Raw genomic sequence first — 20,157 nt, 5'->3', positions numbered from 1 at the left:
CAAATTTTTCGAGCCCTGCCCTGTAAATCAAACAAAGTACAATTTCTATTGCATTTCCAAACTGTACTATATTCAGCAGCTTATTACTGAAAAGTATTTTATTCTTACCTGTGCCAGGCTTGCTTAGTTCTAAAAATAAATAGTATATTTTTTTTATACAAAAACAATTGGCCCAGAGTTCAGTTGTTGAGTTTGTGAATTCATTTGCTGACTGAGTGAGTACATCAAATGCTTAATACTGTCCTCTCATACTGCCTTACTGCTCAACCACTCTACCACAAATAGAGAGTAAGGTGCTATTTAACTTTAACCTCTGCAAACCTCTGGGGTCACCTGGGCACACTATACCTCATTTTGGTGTAGTATATGTAGAGCCAGTTTCCTACATATCTCCCACAGGAGATACGGAACACTAACCAGTGTATCCGGTGATTAAACGTGGATGAAGTTACTCAGACCTACTGCCGCCAGACAAATCCATCAGGTTCCCGCGAACTATTGTGACCTCAGCCGCACTGTCCAACATGGTCGGATCCCACTTCCCTTTGAGAAGCAGAGTACTCAATATCCTTGGCATGCTTGACCTTTAGTCCAGCTACCTTCTTTTTGAATTGAGGTTTGGATGTTTTAGTTTTGTCTTCCTGTTTAATTGTGTAGTCAGATGAGTATTGCGAGTCCTTCATTGGATTCACAAACTCCTCTGATCTGCACTCTGAACGTCTATCTCTCTCTGAATGTTTGTCGGATAACTCCTGGAAGGAATGAGACAAATGTGTATTAGTATCCAGATACCGGTCAATTGGTCTAATATGAGCACGGTTAAGTAGGTTATAGCGCTTCTCGTGGTTCTTCCTTTTGAGGAGAACCACCCCGTGATTTAGCCTAGTCTTTATTTTTCTTATTATCCCACTTCTTCTTTGTAGAAGACTCGGTGCTTGCTACAAGTTAACCGTCTCAGAACTACTCTTTATTTGTGGTTTTCCAAGTTTGGCTCGCACATTATCTCTACCTAGTGTTGCATAGGTCTCTTTGATAATTTTATGGTAATTTGCTCTCATGTTGTTCCGGAGCCAAATCACTTAAATGCTGGTTTATACCCAACGCTGCTGCTTTTCCTTTAATGTTATGATAACGGGGGATACTTCTGCGAAATTGCCCATCAGTTTCATCTCCAAAATCAGGGCAGGTGCTGCCCTGTACTCATTCTGAATCTGTTTAAGCACCTCTGGCACAACAGCTAATAAAGGGGTACCATGAGTTCTGGTATATACTGCTGCAAAAACGGTACCCCAGGTGGTGCAGTTTTCCACAGGGGGAGTCATCCCCATTGGCAAGCATACTGTTAAAATACTGTGTTTTTCCAAGGGCCCCATATGGGGAAACACTGCTTCAAGCAGACTTGTTTTTTGTGCAGTCCAGAACTGAATTTTCTCCTATCTGATGGGAATTTTATCCATGACTGCATTTATTGTTTGTGAGCTAATGCCCGTGGTAGCCAATTGTGGTTGTGCAGTGTTTAACAACGGGTCTCTGGCTGGCAGAGGTATGCACCCTGTTCAGGTAGGGACCCACAATCCGAGTCAGGGTAAGTGTAATACATACTCTGTTTGGCTGTAAGTAAGGGTTTTATATAGCACTGAATTGCTGAGGCGTTTGGGCGCTGGAGAAAACACAGAAGAAAGGAAGAGTTCATAAGATAAGATCAGCTGCAAAGCTGGGATAAAAACACATTTTTAATAAACCTCGGAACTTAGACCGAACCGATTGAGATCTAATATCCAAAGGCAGCCTGTTCCAGAGTTTGGGAGCCAGATAGGAGAGGCATCTACCACCCCATCCAGCCTTACTCCATTTTGGGATTTTAACCAAAGCCTGCTTTGCAGACCTTAATGGAAGCCCTGGACAGTACCAGAACCTGTGCTCATCCTCGGGTAACTTGGCTCAGAGCAGTCAGGCTAAACTAAAGAGGCAATGTGTAAAGTATTTGTACGTGCTCACACACAAACACACACACACTCACAGTGAAAACTCCTCAAAAGTACCCCATACCAGTTTAGAAAAAAAGCCAATATTTATCGGAATAAAACAAGACCAAAATGACAAGAATCCAATACACACAATTGAAATATGAATTCTCAAAGATTAGATGCAGTTCTAGCACTTAGAAACACAAAAGCTCCGGCTGGGGTTATAATGACGTGCTTGACTAAGTCGAATCTCAAAGTTTGGGGCAGGCTTCGATAGAGCTATGGAGTCGCAATGACCCTGGTTACAGCACCTTGTAAATGATGACTAAACAAAGAAATTGTGAGGCATCGGGGTGGGAGAGTAGTGGTTTGAGGCATATTTATTTATTTATTTGTTATACATCTTGTAAAGCGCTTGGTTACACTAGCAAGTGTGTCCCCGCGCTGGTTGCTTCGATGCCGCTTCACTTATGTCAGGCATGAGTGGGGGTGTCTAAATCATGCACTAAGCTTTGGGAAACAAAGTTGTTTTGAGCTCTCTCCGGAAGATGGACTCTGATGTCTCCAGTCGCAGCTTCTTTGGCAGTTTGTTCCACTGAGTGGCCGTCAGGACTCTAAAAGATCGTCCACCCATTCGCACTCTTTTGAACTTTGGGACCTGAACCTGTCCAGTTCCACAAGATCTTAACTGGCGGGTAGGCTCATATCGATTAAGGAGGCTATGGAGATACTTGGGGCCCTTTCCATGGAGGATGCGGTGTCCTACGCAAAGGGCCTTGAAAGTCACCCGCTCCCTAATCGGGAGCCAGTGTAGGGTCCTCAATGCTTTTTTTGCTGACGCTCTTCTGGGTAGCTGTAGGATCAGACGGGCAGCCGCATTTTGTATGCGTTGTAATCTCTGGAAGCATTTTGCGCTAGCACCTTGATATAGGACATTTCGATAGTCCAATCTGGACGTTATCAGGGCATGGACCAGGGTTTGTCTTACCGGCACAGGCAGAAGGTCCAGTGTTTTTCTTAGGACCCGTAACATGCCAAAACAAGTGCCCACCACCTGTTTGGTCTGGTGGTCGAAAGATATTTTATTATCTAGCCAGATTCCTAAATTCTTCACTGGATTCCTGGGTGTGGGCAATGCGCCCAACTCATCCGGCCACCAGGCCGAAGTCCAGACTGATGGCGATTTGCCCACAATCAACACCTCCGTCTTGTTTCCATTTAATTGGAGGCAGTTATCAGCCATCCACTTGGCGAGCTCATGCATACATAACGAGAAATTGGCGGCACATTGCTCCTTTAGTTGCGTCAGGGTCACAATCAGTTGTGTGTCGTCTGCATACGACACTATCTCAACCCCAAATCTGTCTGTGATCCCTCCTACTGGTGCCACATACAGATTAAAAAGAGTGGGGCTGAGACTGGAGCCCTGTGGCACTCCCTGATTTAGTTTTATTTCTTTGGACCTAAAAGGTCCCTGTGCGACCTGGAAGCTCCGGCCTGTTAAAAATGACTCCAGCCACTACCATGCTTTGCCTACCACTCCTCCCTTTTTCAAACACTGTAGCAGTGTGTGATGGGCTACAGTGTCGAATGCGGCACTGAGATCAAGAAGAATCAGCGCCGCTGTCTGACCCTCGTCCGCGTATCTACGTAAAGTTTCGGTAGAGGATAGCAGGGCAGACTCCGTCGAGTGCAAAGCGCGGAATCCCGACTGTGAGGGATGAAGCAGTCCACTAGTCTCAATTAATGCGGAAAGTTGTTTATTAACTGCTTTCCCCGCGATCTTGGCGAAGTATGGGAGAAGCGAGATGGGTCGTAGTTTTTCTAATTTCTCCATACTAATGTTGGGCTTCTTTCTCAGAGGAAGGACTACTGCTTTCTTCCATGTTATGAGTACCTGTCCAGATTCGAAAGATAGTGCAAGTAGGTGCCTAATGTAGGGCTCCAGAATGTTTATACTGCCATGAAGTCTTTTTGGGGATGCCGGATCACTAGGTGAGCCTGATTTAATACTTCCTGCGATATGGCATATGATTTCCCGCGAGGGTACCAGAAATGCCGTGAGGCAATTCCTATCCTGAACGGACGTAGGGATTTCCGCCCTCCCATCACCTCCCCTAGCTGCCTCCGGAAAGGCAGAGTAGATTTTTTCTACCTTACTGGCAAAGAACTCTGCTACCTGATTACAAGATTTAACTGATCCATTTGTAGGGGCTGCTAGTCGGGTGAGATCTGACAATTCCCTATATACTAGAAACATTTCCTTCATGGAGTTGTCTGCTTCTTTGATTCTAGTACAGTAGTAGGTTTTTCGAGTTTTCCGGATAAGGGCGTGATATTCCCTCAATCCCTTCTTGTATCCAACTCTCTCTGTCTCAGAAAAACATCTCCTCCATTTCGTCTCTAGGCGTTTACATTCTGCTTTTTTTTCCCGCAGTTCATTATTGAACCATGGGGCGGACTTAGATTTCCTTGCCGGTGAATTCTGAGTCCATGGTGCTGTATGGTCTAGCGCCTTTCGGATTCGCAGATCTAATGCCTCGCAGGCAGATTCAATTCCCACACCCTCGGGGGGGCCTCCCAGTATTATTACTTTGTCAAATGCCTCTGTGGAAAACTTCGCCCATTTCCTGCGTTTATTTGAAGTGCTAGTTCCATTCTGTGTTCCATTATCAGGAGCCGTTGGTCTTAGAGAGACTAAAAAATGGTCTGACCAAATCACAGGGGTTGGAGGCGCTACAGTCAGCGCATCGCAATTAGCAAAGATTGGGTCCAGGAGATGGCCTTGGCAGTGGGTAGGCATTTCCGACTTGAACAGCAACTGTATGTCTGCCAGTTCCTGTCTGATCTCCTGAGCTTCAATATTCAAAGGGTCATTAAAATGGAAATTCAAGTCCCCTAGGAGAAGGAGTCTCTTGTGTTCTAACGCTGATTAAGTGAGATTCTCCATCAGTTGAGTCGCAAATCTGGCCCCCAGCCCAGGGGAGCGGTATGTCAACAATCCCTTGAGGCTGTAGTCATGGGATCCTGAGATTGAGAAAAACCCAGTCTCGCTGCCCGCCATATCCATCTCCTCTAGGGTGCAGGCCAGATCATGCCTGTATATTATAGCAATCCCTCCCCCTCTCCCCTTCTTTCTATCTATTCTGTTTATATCATATCCAGGTGGAAGGGCAGCCAACACATCTGGTGCTGACGAGGCATTGAGCCATGTCTCAGTGAGAAAGAAGGCATCCACCTGACTGTCCATCAGGTAGTCATGGACTTCCATCCTATGTTTCCCTAAGGAGCGGCAATTAATGAGGGCAAGATTTAAAGTCTTTCCCCTACGCCAAGATCTAAGTTGCCGATTAACGGCAATGATCACAGGCACAAATATGGTGACAATCACATAGAGATGCTGCAACAGGCACCTCCAGACAACAAATGGCATCAGATTTCAAGCGAAACATACAGACCAGGTCAGCCTTGGAGTGGAACAGCCACAACCATCACACGCCTTTTGGCTTTGGCATCTGTTCTTTACTGTCGGTGCAGGTTACTGGCACGTCAGTGCTTAGAACGGTGCGTTGCACAACGAAGGGGAGGCATCACTGAAGCAAGTGAGGTGTCTGTTTCTGAGGTGATGCAAAGTTGTTGAGCCATTACCACCTTCAAGGCACAGGGGAGATGATGCAGTGTTCAGGGGAGAGGTGTTGGTTCCCATCAGCGGTGCAGAGTCGATGAAGCGTCGAGGGTCAAGCCACAAGGCGTCAGCTTTGAGGAGTTGGTGTCCTGCCACAGGTGCTGCGGCAGTCGGGTGTCACAGACTTTTTTTTTTGCAGAGTTTTATATAGCGCGAACTAGACCTGAACCGAATCAGGTATCAGAGCGCTTTACATAGCACCAGTTACGTTACATGAGGACACGCTTTCATTTTAGGCACGGGGAGATTAAGTGATTTGCCCAGAATCACAGGTCTTCAGTGGCACGGTGCTCAAGACTCACACTGTGGCGCATCATAGGAGGCACTGCAGTGGCATTGGTGTCTGCGATGCAAGTCGGGGTTGTTGCATTGAGCAGGGACCAAGGCTCCAGTGCAGACAGTGGCGCGGTGCTGAAGAGTGTCGCTGGCTCCGAAGTCACACTGGAAGTCGGTGTACTGGTTTCTTTTTATTTAGCACAGTAAACTCATTTACAAGGGCCCAGTAATTTGATTTGGCACCACTTGGCAGACTAGGGCTATCAGCAGAAAACCCCAGATGCTGCAGTGAAATCTTTGATGGCCCTGAGATTTAAAACAGGAGGTAAGCTCAACTCAAGCCCTTGACGAAGCTTTGAAAGTAGGCTGCAGAGAGCTTAGTCCAATCCTCTCACTCCTAAGACAGAATCAGCAGGCCAACACAAAAAAGCAAGCAGCAAAGAGGCAGTCCCTCCTGGCAGCACAACAGCTCTTCATCTTGTCAGAATGTCTGCAGTCCAGAAGTGTTTCGAGTATATGGTGTCAGAGGTCCAGCACTTATACCCATTCCAGCCTTTGAAGTAGGGAGACTTCAAAGAGAGGTCTTGATAGTGCACAAGATCCTGTCCTTCCCAGTCCTGGCTCCAGAAACACTAAACGGGGGGAGACAGCTCTTTCTCTGCGGACAGGGAAAGCCCTGTTCAGGTGCAGCCAAGTGATGAGCCATCAGTATATGAAGGGCACACCGCAACTCCCTTTGTGTGTGACTGTCTAAATTCAGAAAGCCCAACTGTCATCCAAACCAGACGTGTACTCTATGGACAGGCAGAGGCACTGAATGGTTAAGTAAGAAAATTCCAACTTTCTAAAAGTGACATTTTCAGATCTGCAATTTCAAAACCAACTTCACTGAAAGAATTGTTTTTAAATTATGACTCCAGAGACGTCAAACTTCAATTTTCTATCAGCCCCCAATTGGAAGATACACCCATAAGATGTTAAAAGGCAGCTTCAATGCAAACCTATGGGAGAGATAGGCCGTGCTATAATGAAAAACGAATTCAGCAGTTTTTCACTACCAGGAAATATAAAACTTAAAACCACATGTACTACCTTTTAAATATAAGGCACCCTGCCCATGAGCTACCCTAGGGCCTACCTTAGGGTTGCTTTACATGTAATAAAAGGGAATGTTTGGGCCAGGAAAGTAGGGGTACTTGTCAGTTCGACATGGCAGTTAAAATTGTGCACAAATGTTCTGCAGCGATAGACCTTAGACATGTTTGAAGGGCTACTTGTGTGGGTGGGACAGTCAGTGCTGCAGGCCCATAAGCAGCATTTGATTTACAGGTCCTGTGCATAGACAGTGCACTGTACTAGGAACGTATTGGTCAATCAATGATGCCAATCATAGAGAAACTAAATGCTATCACATTTTAGACACAGAGCACATGCACTTTAGCACTGGTCAGCAGTGATAAACTGCCCTGCCCTGAGACCTAAAACCAGTCAAAAGCAGGAGGCCAGAAGCAAAAAGACATGGGAAACCACACCAAAAGATGCCAGGTCTGACACGCAGCTTGTGCAATCCTCACAGGATTTAATGTTGATGTTCGTATAACGAACTGTTTGAAACACCTACACATAGTTACTAAATTGCTGTACAATCTGCGTTCCTGTGGAGCGGTCATGATTGCTATATTAGGATATGGTGTGTAACCGGCTAAGACTGGCCATGTTGCTGACACATTTCTAAGGGGACCTAGTCTAACGTCATTTATTGTATGTGGTAGGGCGTCTCCAAACCAATTTTTATGTTCTTGGTATGCTCTTGGTATTCTATTTCTTCTATGGTGTGTAGTCATTTGGAACTTCAGCTGCAGTGTAATTGTGATACAGCCTAGTTGTGTTGTCTGTTGCTGGGAATGTAACCCATGAATAGAATACCTCTGTCCTATATGCTTTGTGAGCCTCAACCACAAAGGTAACATCCCCACCCGTAAATGCGAGATCATCCTGTAGCAGCTTCTGAGTAACCGCATGTCTGCAGTTCTCAGCTATGTTTAGTGCTGCATCTTCAGCCACAAGAATATGTGGAATTCAGAGAGGGTATCACAACGGGATAATCCTTTGAAAGATTCAAGCTTGAACAGTCAATACATAGAGGTTACCTACTTAGCTGAGGAAGATGGTCCCTACCACCACGGAGTTCTCCGGTTATGGGGTGAGATGGGGTCTTAAGGTATGCGAAAGAGAATTACTCAGGCGATCCATTCAATAATCAACCATTGTAGACATGACATGTCATACGGCTTCCACTTCTTCAGTGGTAACTGTGCTTTGTGGGACAACATAAAAGTTGGGGTAGTGCCGGAGTGATTCTAAGCACATCCTCATAATATGTTGGCCTATGGTCCTGCTAGCTCATAGTGCCACCATAAGTACCCTAAAACCCAAGAGGGTAACGAATGGATGTGGCAACTTCAGAACATGACGTACCTTACTCCCCAAAGAACCGTGTTAACAGATCTAGAACGTTTTCACTCAGTCACTTGTACACAACCAGAGAGGCACACGGGAAATACACAAAGGAGCTTTTCAATATTTATTGACCCATTGTGATTCTTGTACAAAATATATGTGCTGCAATGATTAATAGAATGAAGCAGATGAAAGTGATTAGCAATATGAGAACAGTGAAAATGATAAATTCCACCATTCTGCTAAAACAGTGTATATATGCTGGCATATAGGTACTGTGTATAGTGTACTCCTATGATGCGCTCCCTAACATACTTGCATAGGGTGGGTGATCTGTCAAAAACTCCTTCTGTATGACCCAACTCCCCAATACCTCTGGGTGAATGTGTTCAGGTCCCCGTCTTAGTCACAAGTTGGACATCCCTCCTCGCAGAGGGAAAACAGGAATCAGCTGGACTGAGACTGTGACAACAGCAACCTCGCAGTGACAGCAGAGTGATCCTCTGATGTGAACACAAAAGTGCTCTTGTTTATATAATAAAGAGATCCAATCTAACGTGTTGAAACCTTAGCCAGGCTGTCAGTGTATCCTCTTATGAAAGCAATGTTGCCTAACGGATGATAAACAAACAACAATTGTGCTGTGAACTTTAGCTCTTGTACTAAATGCTCAAGGTGTTGTGATAATGTTTTGATGAAGTGGAAATGTAAGCAAATGTGGTTTTTAAGAACCATATCCTGCACAGTCACGCATGCAAATGTGTGTCAAAAGTCAAAGTATAGAAAAGATGGCAACTTAAATGTGTGTATGGAAAATGGCAGCGTTTCTCCCCGTGCCTACCCAGACACGTGACAGGAGAATGGCATGGCATAGAGTGTTGCAGAGTCAAGTGGCATATAGTGGAGTGGCATGGAATAAAGTTGAGCAGTGGAGTGTAGCAGCATGTTGTGGAATAGAGTGGAATATAGTGGCATAGAGGGAGTTGCACAGAGCGTTGTAGAGTGGAGTAGTGTCAGAGTGGCTTAGAGTGGAGTAGAGTTGAGTGGCATGGAGTGAAGTATAATGTCAGAGCGGAGTAGAGTTTAATGGAGCAGTGTCAGAGTGGAGTACCGTGGAGAATTATGGAGATATCGTGTTTCAGAATATATTGGCGTAGAGTGCACTTTCTTTGAGTACAGTGGTGTAGAGTCCATTGCTGTAGAGTGAAGTGACAGAGAAGTTTGCAATGGTGTAGAGTGGAGTGGTATAGTGTGCAGTGGCATGGAGTAGAGTATTTCAGAGTAGACTGAAGTGGCGTACAGTGGAGTGGTGCAAGGTGGAGTGGTACAGGGTAGGATGCATTAGAGTACAGTGGCGTAGAGTGCAGTGACAGATTAAATCAGTGCAGAAGAGTGCAATGGTGCAGACTAGAGTGGCGTGGAGTGATGTAGAGTAGATGACATTAAGTGGATTGGTGCACATTTGAGTGGTGCAGAGTAGAGTGTAGTACATAGAGTGCAGTGGCAGAGTTCAGTGGCGGAGAGTGCAGTCTTGCAGAGTAGACTGTCAGAATCCAGTGACAGAGTGCATTGGCTTAGTGCAGAGGCATAGAGTGCAGTAGTCCATGGTAGAGTGAACTACCGTAGAGTGGTGCAGAGTAGAGAGGTGTAGAGTGCAGTGGTGCACAGTAGAGTAGAAAGGGCGAGTAGAGAGACACGGTTTGGTGGCAAAAGGTGCAGTGTTGTAGAGTAGCATAATGTGCAACTGTGTAGAGTGCAGTGGTGCAGAGTAAAGTGACAGAGTGCAATGGTGTAGAGTGGCATAGAGTGTAGAGGGTTGCAGAGTATAGTGGAGTACAGAGCAGTGGTGCAGAGTGGATTGGCGTAGAGTGCATTTCTTTTGAGTAAAGTGGTGTAAAGTGCAGTGGCGCATGGTAGACTGCAGTGGTGCCAAATAGCACAGAATAGTATAAAGTGGTGTAGAGTAACATGCTTCAGAGTAGAGTAAAGTGGCGTACAGTGCAGTGGCATAGAGTAGAGTGCAGGGTTGTAGAGTACATTGGTAAAGAGTGACTTAAGAGTGGATTGGCATAGAGTGTAGTGGATAAGAGTGCAGCAGTGCATACGAGAGTAGTGTGGGGTAGACTGCATTGGCGTAGAGTGGTGTAGAGCAGAGAGGCATCGAGTGAAGTGACATGGAGCGGTGCATGGAGAGTGCAATGACGTGGAGTGGCATAGTGTGGAGTGGTGAAGAGTAGAGTGCACTGTCGTGGAGTAGTGCAGAGTGGGGTAAAGTGGAGTATGCATGGTGTGGTAGCACACTGCCGTTACAGACAACACATCTTCAATTAAAATGACCATTACATTAGCACAGACATACAGTTTTACACAACAAAAAAATATACAGAGCACAAATGATGTGTATTGAAATAAGTGTTGCCACTACACTTAAGAATTACCTAAAATCTGCTTCATTTGTGCTTTCCTTATTCTGAAACACCTGCACAGTTCTTTTACAGACATTTAAATTGTGTTTGGTGCTAGAAAACAGAAAAACGTTGTATCGCACACCCCGAGTAGCCAGCTGGCAAAAAATAAGATCCTCCATTCTTTCTGTCTCACGTGGGTACCCAGCAGGGTTGTCACATAAATCCTCTCACTTTGAAGTCAAAGGAAAAAAAGTAAACACCTGCTCCCTGGAAGACAAACCCTTACATTTTACCTCTGTCTTTAATGAGCAAATGAGACAAGATACGATCAAGATTTTAAGGCCTGTGTACAGAAATGCTATACTTGTGGAAGAAAGCGGACTTTTGGCATGGAAGGAACAAACTCAAGGTGGACAGTCTAAAACAAATAAAGCCAGCAACTAGAAAGCAAGCAAATTTGAGTTGCATGCTACATAGTCAATGGTAAGCAATGGGATGAATGCACTCCAAAGGAAGCTTTCTGAACGCCACCAAGATGTCGTTAGAAAACCGCCTTTGACCTGAAAATGACAATACAGTAAAGTAATACTTCTTCAAATTGTACCGCGATACACCCCATATTTTCCCTTTTCTTGCCGCATAATTGAGTCAGCCCTGCTGCATAATTTGGTACTTCTCTGCCATATGGTTCCAGTGGCCCTGCCTATAGGCAAAAATTGGCTCATTGCATATTAATGTCTTTGCATGGTCTGTAGTATTTCACAAAACCGCCCCTCTAAACATGGAATTGCTGCGAGAGGAAGTCCTAAAGACCTCAGGTACAACGGCTCTGGCAACCTTCAAGCCAGCTGCAGAAGCTGCTAAAGAATATGCTAAAACAACAATTGTGTAATGATTAACAAATCAAGCCGGCATACATTAGGGAGGAAAAAAATGCACAACAATGTTTATATTTTAAAAAGCGTGCATACTCGGTGTGCATAGATGCATCAAATGTCCTTTACAAATTACACAACAAAAAATGGATGCAACAAAAAGCTTACAAATAAAAATGTCAGATGTTCCATAGCAAGTCCTCAAAAAAGAGAACAGGTTTCTCTGCAAATACATGATGGGCAAACAGAGATTACATATGTTCCTGTAAAATATATATAAATTATCTATTGCTGTCTTATTTGCTGGTAGAGATAAAGTTGTTGAAGCATAACAAATTAAGTAAGAATGACCTGAGCCAGGAAAGCGGAGACACAGTGACATCAATTACTACAGACCAACGACACTGCAGGTACTCATTTTGCTCATTGTAAACGACACTCCGGGTACTGACTGAAGTACTTGAGAATTTTAATTCCAGCTCAGCTGAACTGCAAACTGGGTCAAGCAGTGGGCACCTGTAGTGGCATAGCTAGAATACCATGGAACCTAATGCAAGTGATGGCAAAAGCCTCCCTCTGTACTCATTTTGTGCTGAGGAATCCTCATATCCCTCGGTCCTGCTGCTGTGACTTTCTCTTCACTAATAATAGCCCAGCCTATGAGCACCTGCATAATACATTTTTCCAAGGAAGCTGTTAATCTCATCTCAGCCCACCAGGCACGCTAGTGTGACCACCTCACTCTATGTCGTCATAGAAATTAACCTACAAGGCATTGCTAACATCTGTTAGACTAACTAGTTGAATGGAACCAAGCCAACACCCAGAATGCATCATATTGTGAAACGACAGTAGGGGCTGGAAAACATCTGTGATAACATTGAGTGAGGTGACCATCCCAACTGTGACTCTGGTACTCTATAACTGAAATACGCAAAAGATAATAGGAGGTTACTTGCAATAAGGCTATCTGCTAGTGATAATTAAGAGTAGCACTCCAACCCATCGTTCCTTTGCTCATCGTGCTACCTTCGTTTGGACCCAGCCATGAACAAATTAGTCTTAACCCTGCTCCTCATGGGAACAGTCCAGCCTGAACTGCCAAGCCAGGTGCAGCCGGAATACAAGAAGCCCAGTAAGGATGTTGCCCTAGTTATAGGCTCAACAGCCCAATACAGCTTGGTTCCAGTGGCACAGAGAGCATTGTACCCACATCTGGGCATACCCATGCCACTTAGGGGAGTACATGAAACATACAAAAGGTGATGGGAGGCAGCTTGCAATAGTCTAACCACTGGCAATAGCTCAGGGTAGCATTCCAACCCATTGTTCTTTTGCTCACCATGCCATCTCAGTTTAGACCCAGCCATATGCAAATCAGTGTTGACCCTTCTAGTCCAGCCTGAACTGCCAGGCTAGGTCCTACCTGAACCCGCACACAACCAACTCCAGTTCAGGGAGGGCCTGGCAATTCAGACAGGACTGTTTCAGTATATGTATATATATTTTTTTCCACCGAAAAAAATCATAAGTTACATACAGGAAAGTTAAAGTTAGGTTCACATTTGACCCAAAAAAAGACCATAGAAATTCAGCAGCTATACTTACAGTTCTACTTATATTAAGAAAGTAAAACATGTGGCCTAAAGTACCCTAAAAGCACATGTTCTAGTTGCTTCAGATAAGTACAACTATAACTGCCGAATTTCTATGGTTTTGTGTGGGTAAAATGTTAACTTAAATAGAACATCCCTGTTATCTTTGTTGGTTTTTTTCCAGCAAATTTGACAGTTTTTTTACGTAAAGTAATATATAATTCGATCCTCGAGTACCTGTGGAGGATCCCCGTCATAAGATGTACAAAGTTGTATTCCTTTATTAACTCTAAAACTACTGAAAAGATTTCCACCAAATTACAAAAAGGGTTCTTTCTGGATCAAGAGCTAGCTTTCTGCCAAATTTGGTGTAAATCCGTTCAGCCTGTAGCCCTATCTAAAAATTGCAAAATCCCCATAGACATTGCATGGGGAAAAATCGTTTTGATGTCAGCCCCCACTTGATGAATCACCCCGAAACATTCCATGCAAAACTAGGCAAAGTAGGGGCCCTTTTTGATAAAAGTTTGATGGTTAGTCAAACGACACCAAAGTTATTTGAAAAAGACAGAAAACTTTGTCTATGGGAAAAGTTGGTCCTAAGTAAAAATACCTACTGACTATTGCCAGTAGAGAATATATATATATATATATATATATATATATATATATATATATATATACACACACACACACAGTTTTTTCACACAATGTATGTATAACATTGTTTGACAATTACGGTCTGGAACTAACCAGAACACTTTTTTTTTACTAACTATTGGTGGATGCATTATATGCCAGTTCAGAGAGTGACATGATCATAAAAAAAATGTGAACGCTGTCAATAAAGGACAAATGCATTGCTGGCAGTGATTCGCTGGTAAGTTGTGTGCCAGCTCATCAAATAGTTTACCTTCAAAACCAGACATGTTGAAGCCATCGGAGGGAGATAATGCAACTCTCCAATCCCTACTGCACACAGTGGCAAAGGCACCGACATATCAACTCAAAGAAACGACATTTAAAACTATAATGAAGAACATGACCTCCCAAAGAAAGAAAAAAAAAAGGATGACCAGCTGGGGACCATGAACCTCCAGCTCCGTACATCATCCGATTGATCCAACGACTTGTGTGCAAAGCTTTTCATAGTTGCAGAGGTAAATATCTTCCTAGTCAGGGAGTTAAGCCCAATATGCCTTTCGAAGTCACTTGATCATACGACCACCGTAGACACACAGTTACAGATCATCCTTTTGAGAGACCTGCAGGCTGCACTTAGGTTACCACACCACATGAATGCACCTGTATCTATAAAGAACGCCATTTAATACTTATATGGAGGTTTTCAGCTAAATCTACCACTAGTTACTCACTTACAAGACCTGGTTTGCGAACGCATGAAAGGCAGCACTGTTCCAGGCAGGGCATCATACCAAAACCCATTGTTTAATAACACTGCGACCAAGTCTTCATTTTTAAAGTACCATGCTCAGAAATAGGATGTGATGCACTATTGTCAGGGCTAGATTTGGAGGGCAGTATGTCAGGAATACCTAAGAGCATTTAATATTACCTATTTTAAGTTTAGCAATTTGCCGACACCTGATTCAAAGGCACTTTGACAAGTTGAGAACAGTAGAGGGGGAGATGCGCGGGCACGGTGATCTGACAGATCAGTGCAGGGGACGAGCACACACGTGATCAGACAAATAATGAACAGCACACACGTGCTACGTGGCCAAAGGGGACGGCTCACTCATATCACACGTGGGCAGAGCGGTCTGTCACGGGAACCTTGAGGGTGACCGGACACCCCGGAATGGGTGCACATCTAGGTGGAACGTCAACACAGGGAACTCTGGGGCTCCTCCCTCAGACTGTCGTGGGGTGGGGGAGGAAGTGTGAGGAGCGTGGCCCTTTAAGAAGAGGCCCAGCGGCAGTGCGATAAGTCCGGATCGAGGAGAACCCAAGGCCTTCCCTTGCCCCCTTCTGTTTCCTTGACTTTGCCATCTCCCCGCAGCCCGCCCGCTGCGCAGGTCTAGGCTCACCTCAGTCCCCGTTAGGGTTAGGGGCGCGGCGTCTCCCGACTCCGCTTGGCTCCTGCCCTGTCCCTCTCTGTGAGCTGGGCTCGCGCGTCTCTCTGCTGCTGCCGCCTCTCGGCTCCTGGGACGCCAAGATGGCGGCGCTGCTGAGGCTGCAGGCACGGGGCCGGCGGCGGCAGCCACTTTCACTCACTGAGAGAGCAGGGACATGGGGAGCCATGGCGGGGGGGAGAGGCGCCATTGGCCAGGCCAGAGCAATCGAGTGAGCACAAGAGCCAAACACGGGAAACCTGACAGGCATCCAGACCTCAGGCAGGGGTTCTGACCCTGTGTAGTAGGTCACGGGAAGGTAGTTTGGAGAGTGCCGAGCAAGATTTAACACGGTTAGCGAACCCGGGTTCTGAGACTTAACTATCGATGCACTCGGCAGCGTGACAAGTTGAGCCTAGTTGAAGATTGCCGAACGGTTATGGTGACGTTGAGATGGTGAGGCAGCAGATATCGCGCTTAGTGCCTAGCCATCGCGAGATCTTCCGTCATTTGGTGATTATATGAGGAAGTGAGGTCACCAAAGTGATGTGAATAAATAAAAGCAGTAGACGATTGTTTGTGGGCGCGGGTGTGGACAAGTTATATTCATGCTCCGTGTAATGCAAGGCCACCTGAGATATAGTGGTTCATTTAAACAACCATCAAGACAACATCAGTTCACTTCAACTTGAGACGAGGAGCGGCGCCCTTGATTGGACAAATGATTATGCGCGTGCATATATATTAAAATGCAAGGTCATTGGAAACCCAAACTTTGGGGGGGGGGGGGGGGGGGGCAGAGTATAACCAGGAGTGGCGGTCAGACATGGCACTAAATGGCGCAGTACGAACCAATTTATCAAAATATGTAAATCGGATAATTACTTATAAAAGTATAAAGGCATTGTTTCAATGTTTGTCATTGTCTCAAATACATAGGTATGTGATTGACATTTGTTGAAAGTATTTTTTTTCAACATTCATGACCTAACTACCTTCTTCATATGGTCTGTATGGTTCTTGCATGTAAAGCAACATTATTCTATATTGGCCGGATACAAGTTAGGGTTTTGTAGAGCATAGATCCCCTACTGGATTACTTCAATGTGCTCTCAAATTAGATGGTTAAGTAACATAGTCCATAGTGAATTAAAGTGATGAGCCGCCAGTCACACAGGTTGGTCTAGTGCAGAAGCAGAGATTTAAATCCATAATTGCATATTGTGCAGTCCAGTGACTATATGGTTACATTCTTCCCATTGAACACCAACGGTTATTACTTTGTATTTAGTTTTATTATTGTTCTTCATTTATTGTTAGTATATGGTGTTCTGTAAATACACAAACCACACCTTAAGTCAAACTGGCATTATACAAACATAAATATTTACAATATCAAGATTATAGGTGTTATTTTTTTTGTTTTTCATATTTCCACGGACATTAAATATGAAACAGTGACAGAACATGCCTGTCTGAAATTTGCATTTCTTAAGCATCTCCGTAATGATCTGTTAAAAAAAAAAAAAAAGCCTTCGTTTTGTTAATAATTTAATGTGATAATTGAGGCGTTGAACCTGTGCTGAAATCCTTGTTTTTCTCAAGTCAGGCAAGGCATCAGTAACATTAACCACTTGACTGCTAGGGCTTCTCCCATTTGTAATGGTGGCAGGAGCTTCCAAATAAGGACAGGAATCGTTGTGGGGGAAAACACTGTTTATTTAATTATTTGTGTTGCAGAGAGCGCCGAGCCGGTGATGTCCCGAGCTCCGGCACTCGCGCCTTCTCAGTGGGGATGCCCGCGCATCCCAAGATGGCTGGAGGCACGTCGCGTCATCACGCGACGTGCATAAACTAGAACGCCAACTCTACATATCTCCCTTTTTTCCAAACAATGAAACAACATAAAACTTACAGTCCGCTGCTCATATCAAAGTCTTGAAATCTGGATGGTCTCACCACCACTCTCCCACTGCGGGTCTGTCTTACCGGGGTGGCCGTGACTTCTCTCTTGTGCGTCTCTGCGCCACCTCCCCTATTGTTCAGTGCCGTGGGGCTCTCCGTTGACCTCCTTATTCTCATCTCCTTCTCCGTCCCGGGACTACTTCTGTTGCTTTGCTCCTCGTTGGTTTCTCCTCTTCCCATGTCCATCTCCGACTCAAATTGTTCATTTCCTGCATCTGGCTCCCACGCACCTTCCGGTTCTTTCTCACCTTGGCTCCACTGCAGCACTCTGTTGCACCTTGCCATGCGGTCCTGAGACCACATGTTACCATCACTCAGCAAGGCGGCTCTGTCATACACCTCCTTGACTTGCAGGGGTTTGCTGTATTTACTGTCCCCCTTCCTCTGCATTACTGCTAACTTAACTCGCACCCATTCCCCTTCTTCTAATCCTGTGTCTTTCACGTTCCTCCGCATGTTGTAGTATTTTGCATAGACGGCCCGTGCCTTCTCCAAGTTCGCCTGAACGACTGCGGGGGACCATTTGCTTGTTATGGTTTTCTCCTTCCACGCTCGGTTGTCCTTAGTGAAGAGGTCACGACCCCTCAAGATTTGGAAGGGGCTATATCCTGTTCCTGTGGGGGTGATTCTGTACGCCCATATCATATGCCATATTTCCTTCTCCCAGTCCTTGTTATTTGTTATTGCGGCTTGCACGGACCCCATCACCACCCGGTTGAAGCGCTCTACTAGTCCATTTCCTGCCGGGTGATAAATGGATGTGTGTTTGGAGAGGATGCCATTTCTCTCCATGAATTTGGTCCATTTGTCTGAGGTGAACTGGGGGCCATTGTGACTCAAGATAGATTTGGGTATGCCCTCTCTCACAAACGTGTCACTCAAAAACTTCAGGATAGTCTCTGTGTCCATTATTTCTTCCACTTTCACTTCAGGCCATTTCGAGTACCTGTCGATGAGCATGCATACATATTTTTGGGTTCCTTGTCCGTCCAAGATCGGGCCCAAGATGTCGATGGATAATTCTTCCCAAGGGTTCTTTGGGGGGTCGAATCTTCCCAGCGCCGGTCGTAGTGGTTTGAGCGCTTTGTCCGCTTCCTGGCACTGTATGCATTCTCTGACATACCGTTCCGCTTGCAGGTCCATGCCTGGCCACCAGTATCCTTCCTTGGTCCGCAATTTCGTCTTTCCTATCCCCAAGTGACCTTCATGGAGGATCGCCAATAGTTTTGGAACTATGCCTGCTGGGGGAATGATCTTGTCTCCTCTGTAAATGAACACTCCCTGATCGTCCATTGACAATTCTTCTCTGACCTCATAGTACTTCCTCAGGTTTTCACTCAGGTGTTTCTTTTCTGGCCAGCACTTTACTATGCATTCCTTCACCTCTTGCATGGCCTGATCTTCTTTGTAGGCCTCATTCCACTCCTGGTTGCTGATGACCTTCTCCTGGTCATCCATCAGGGCTACCATTTCTTCCCCTCCTGCTTGGTCCTGTTCTCCAGGTTCCATGGCTGCCGCCCTACTTAAGTAGTCTGCTACTTTGTTCCGACTGCCCGGAATATATTCAACATCATATCTAAATTCCAGCAGCTTCAAAGTCATTTTCGAGATCCTGGGGGTGGCACTGGCATGCCCACTGGAGGTCAGTACCTTCACCAATGGTTTATGATCCGTCTTCAGCTGGAACCGTGTGCCCCACAGAAATTGTTGAAATCTTGTCATTGCCCACACTACGGCCAACATCTCTTTTTCAATGACACTGTATTTTCTTTCTGTGTCACTCAGTGTGCGAGAGGCAAAACTCAGTGTCTCCACCACTCCTTGTCCTCGGTCCTGCATTAACACGGCGCCCAGTCCTTTATCTCTGGCGTCTATCGTAAGCACAGTCTTTCCTTGGGGATCGTATCCTTGCAGGGGTATGGCTCCCACGACATCTTTCTTTATGCTTTCGAACTCCCCTTGTGCTTCGTCCGTCCAGCTAAACACTGACTTCTCTCTTGTAAGTTGTCTCATGTGGTGTGTCTTTGTTGCGAAATGCTGCACGAATTTGCTATAATATTGTGCCATTCCTAAAAAGGACCTGACATCTTCTTTGCTGGCTGGTGGTGGTGCATCACAAATCGCCTTTACATTCTCGGTCTTGGGTGTAATACCTCGCACTCCAATTTCATGCCCCAGGTAGGTCACTGATTCCACACCCAGGTGGCACTTTTCCCACTCTGCCGTCAAGCCTTTTCCTTCCAGCACTCTCAGTACTTTGGTCAGTTTTGCATCGTGGTCCAACCTGTCTCGTCCCATCACTAGGATGTCATCCTGGAAGTACTGGATGCCATCCATATTCTTGAACAGTTGGTGCATCAATTTCTGAAACACCGCTGCCGCCGATGCCAGTCCGAACGGCATGCGACGGAACGGATAGCACCCAAAGGGGGTAATGAATGACGTCAACCTCCTGCTCTCCGGGTGCAATGCGATCTGATGATATGCCGAGGTTAAATCAATGGTAGAGTACCACTTGATTCCTCTTGTTTTGGCCAACATCTCTTCGATCCTTGGTAAGGGGAACTTCTCCACCACAATGTTTTTATTCAGTTCGCGCAGGTCCACGCATAGCCTGACCTTTCCGTTTGGTTTCATGACCATGACCAATGGCGCCAACCATTCTGCGCACGTGATCGGTTCGATGATGCCTCTCCTTTCCAACTCTTGCAATTCTTATTGCACCACCTCTCTCACCGCGAGGGGTAAATTTCTCACTTTGTGAGACACTGGTACTGCACCTGCCTTGAGTACGATCTTGTGTGCGAACTTCTCGAGTCGTCCCACGTGCCTCCGAATACCTTGGGGTACT

At 45.5% G+C, this 20,157-nt stretch overlaps 1 protein-coding gene across 1 annotated transcript in view; it reads right to left on the bottom strand.

The window, feature by feature from the left end:
- The window catches only part of INO80 (INO80 complex ATPase subunit), a 534,228-nt gene extending 518,687 nt beyond the window's left edge, over positions 1-15,541 (bottom strand). The window contains exon 1 of the mRNA XM_078659770.1: positions 15,318-15,541. The gene's annotated coding sequence lies outside the window, so the exon portion shown is untranslated. The remainder of the gene's footprint in view (positions 1-15,317) is intronic.
- Positions 15,542-20,157: the final 4,616 nt, after the last annotated feature.

Source organism: Lissotriton helveticus, chromosome 9 (genome assembly GCF_964261635.1).
Source record: "Lissotriton helveticus chromosome 9, aLisHel1.1, whole genome shotgun sequence".
Classification (NCBI taxonomy): Eukaryota; Metazoa; Chordata; class Amphibia; order Caudata; family Salamandridae; genus Lissotriton; species Lissotriton helveticus.
The sequence above is the reverse complement of the archived record's forward strand: the minus strand, read 5'-3'. Positions and strand labels throughout refer to the sequence as shown.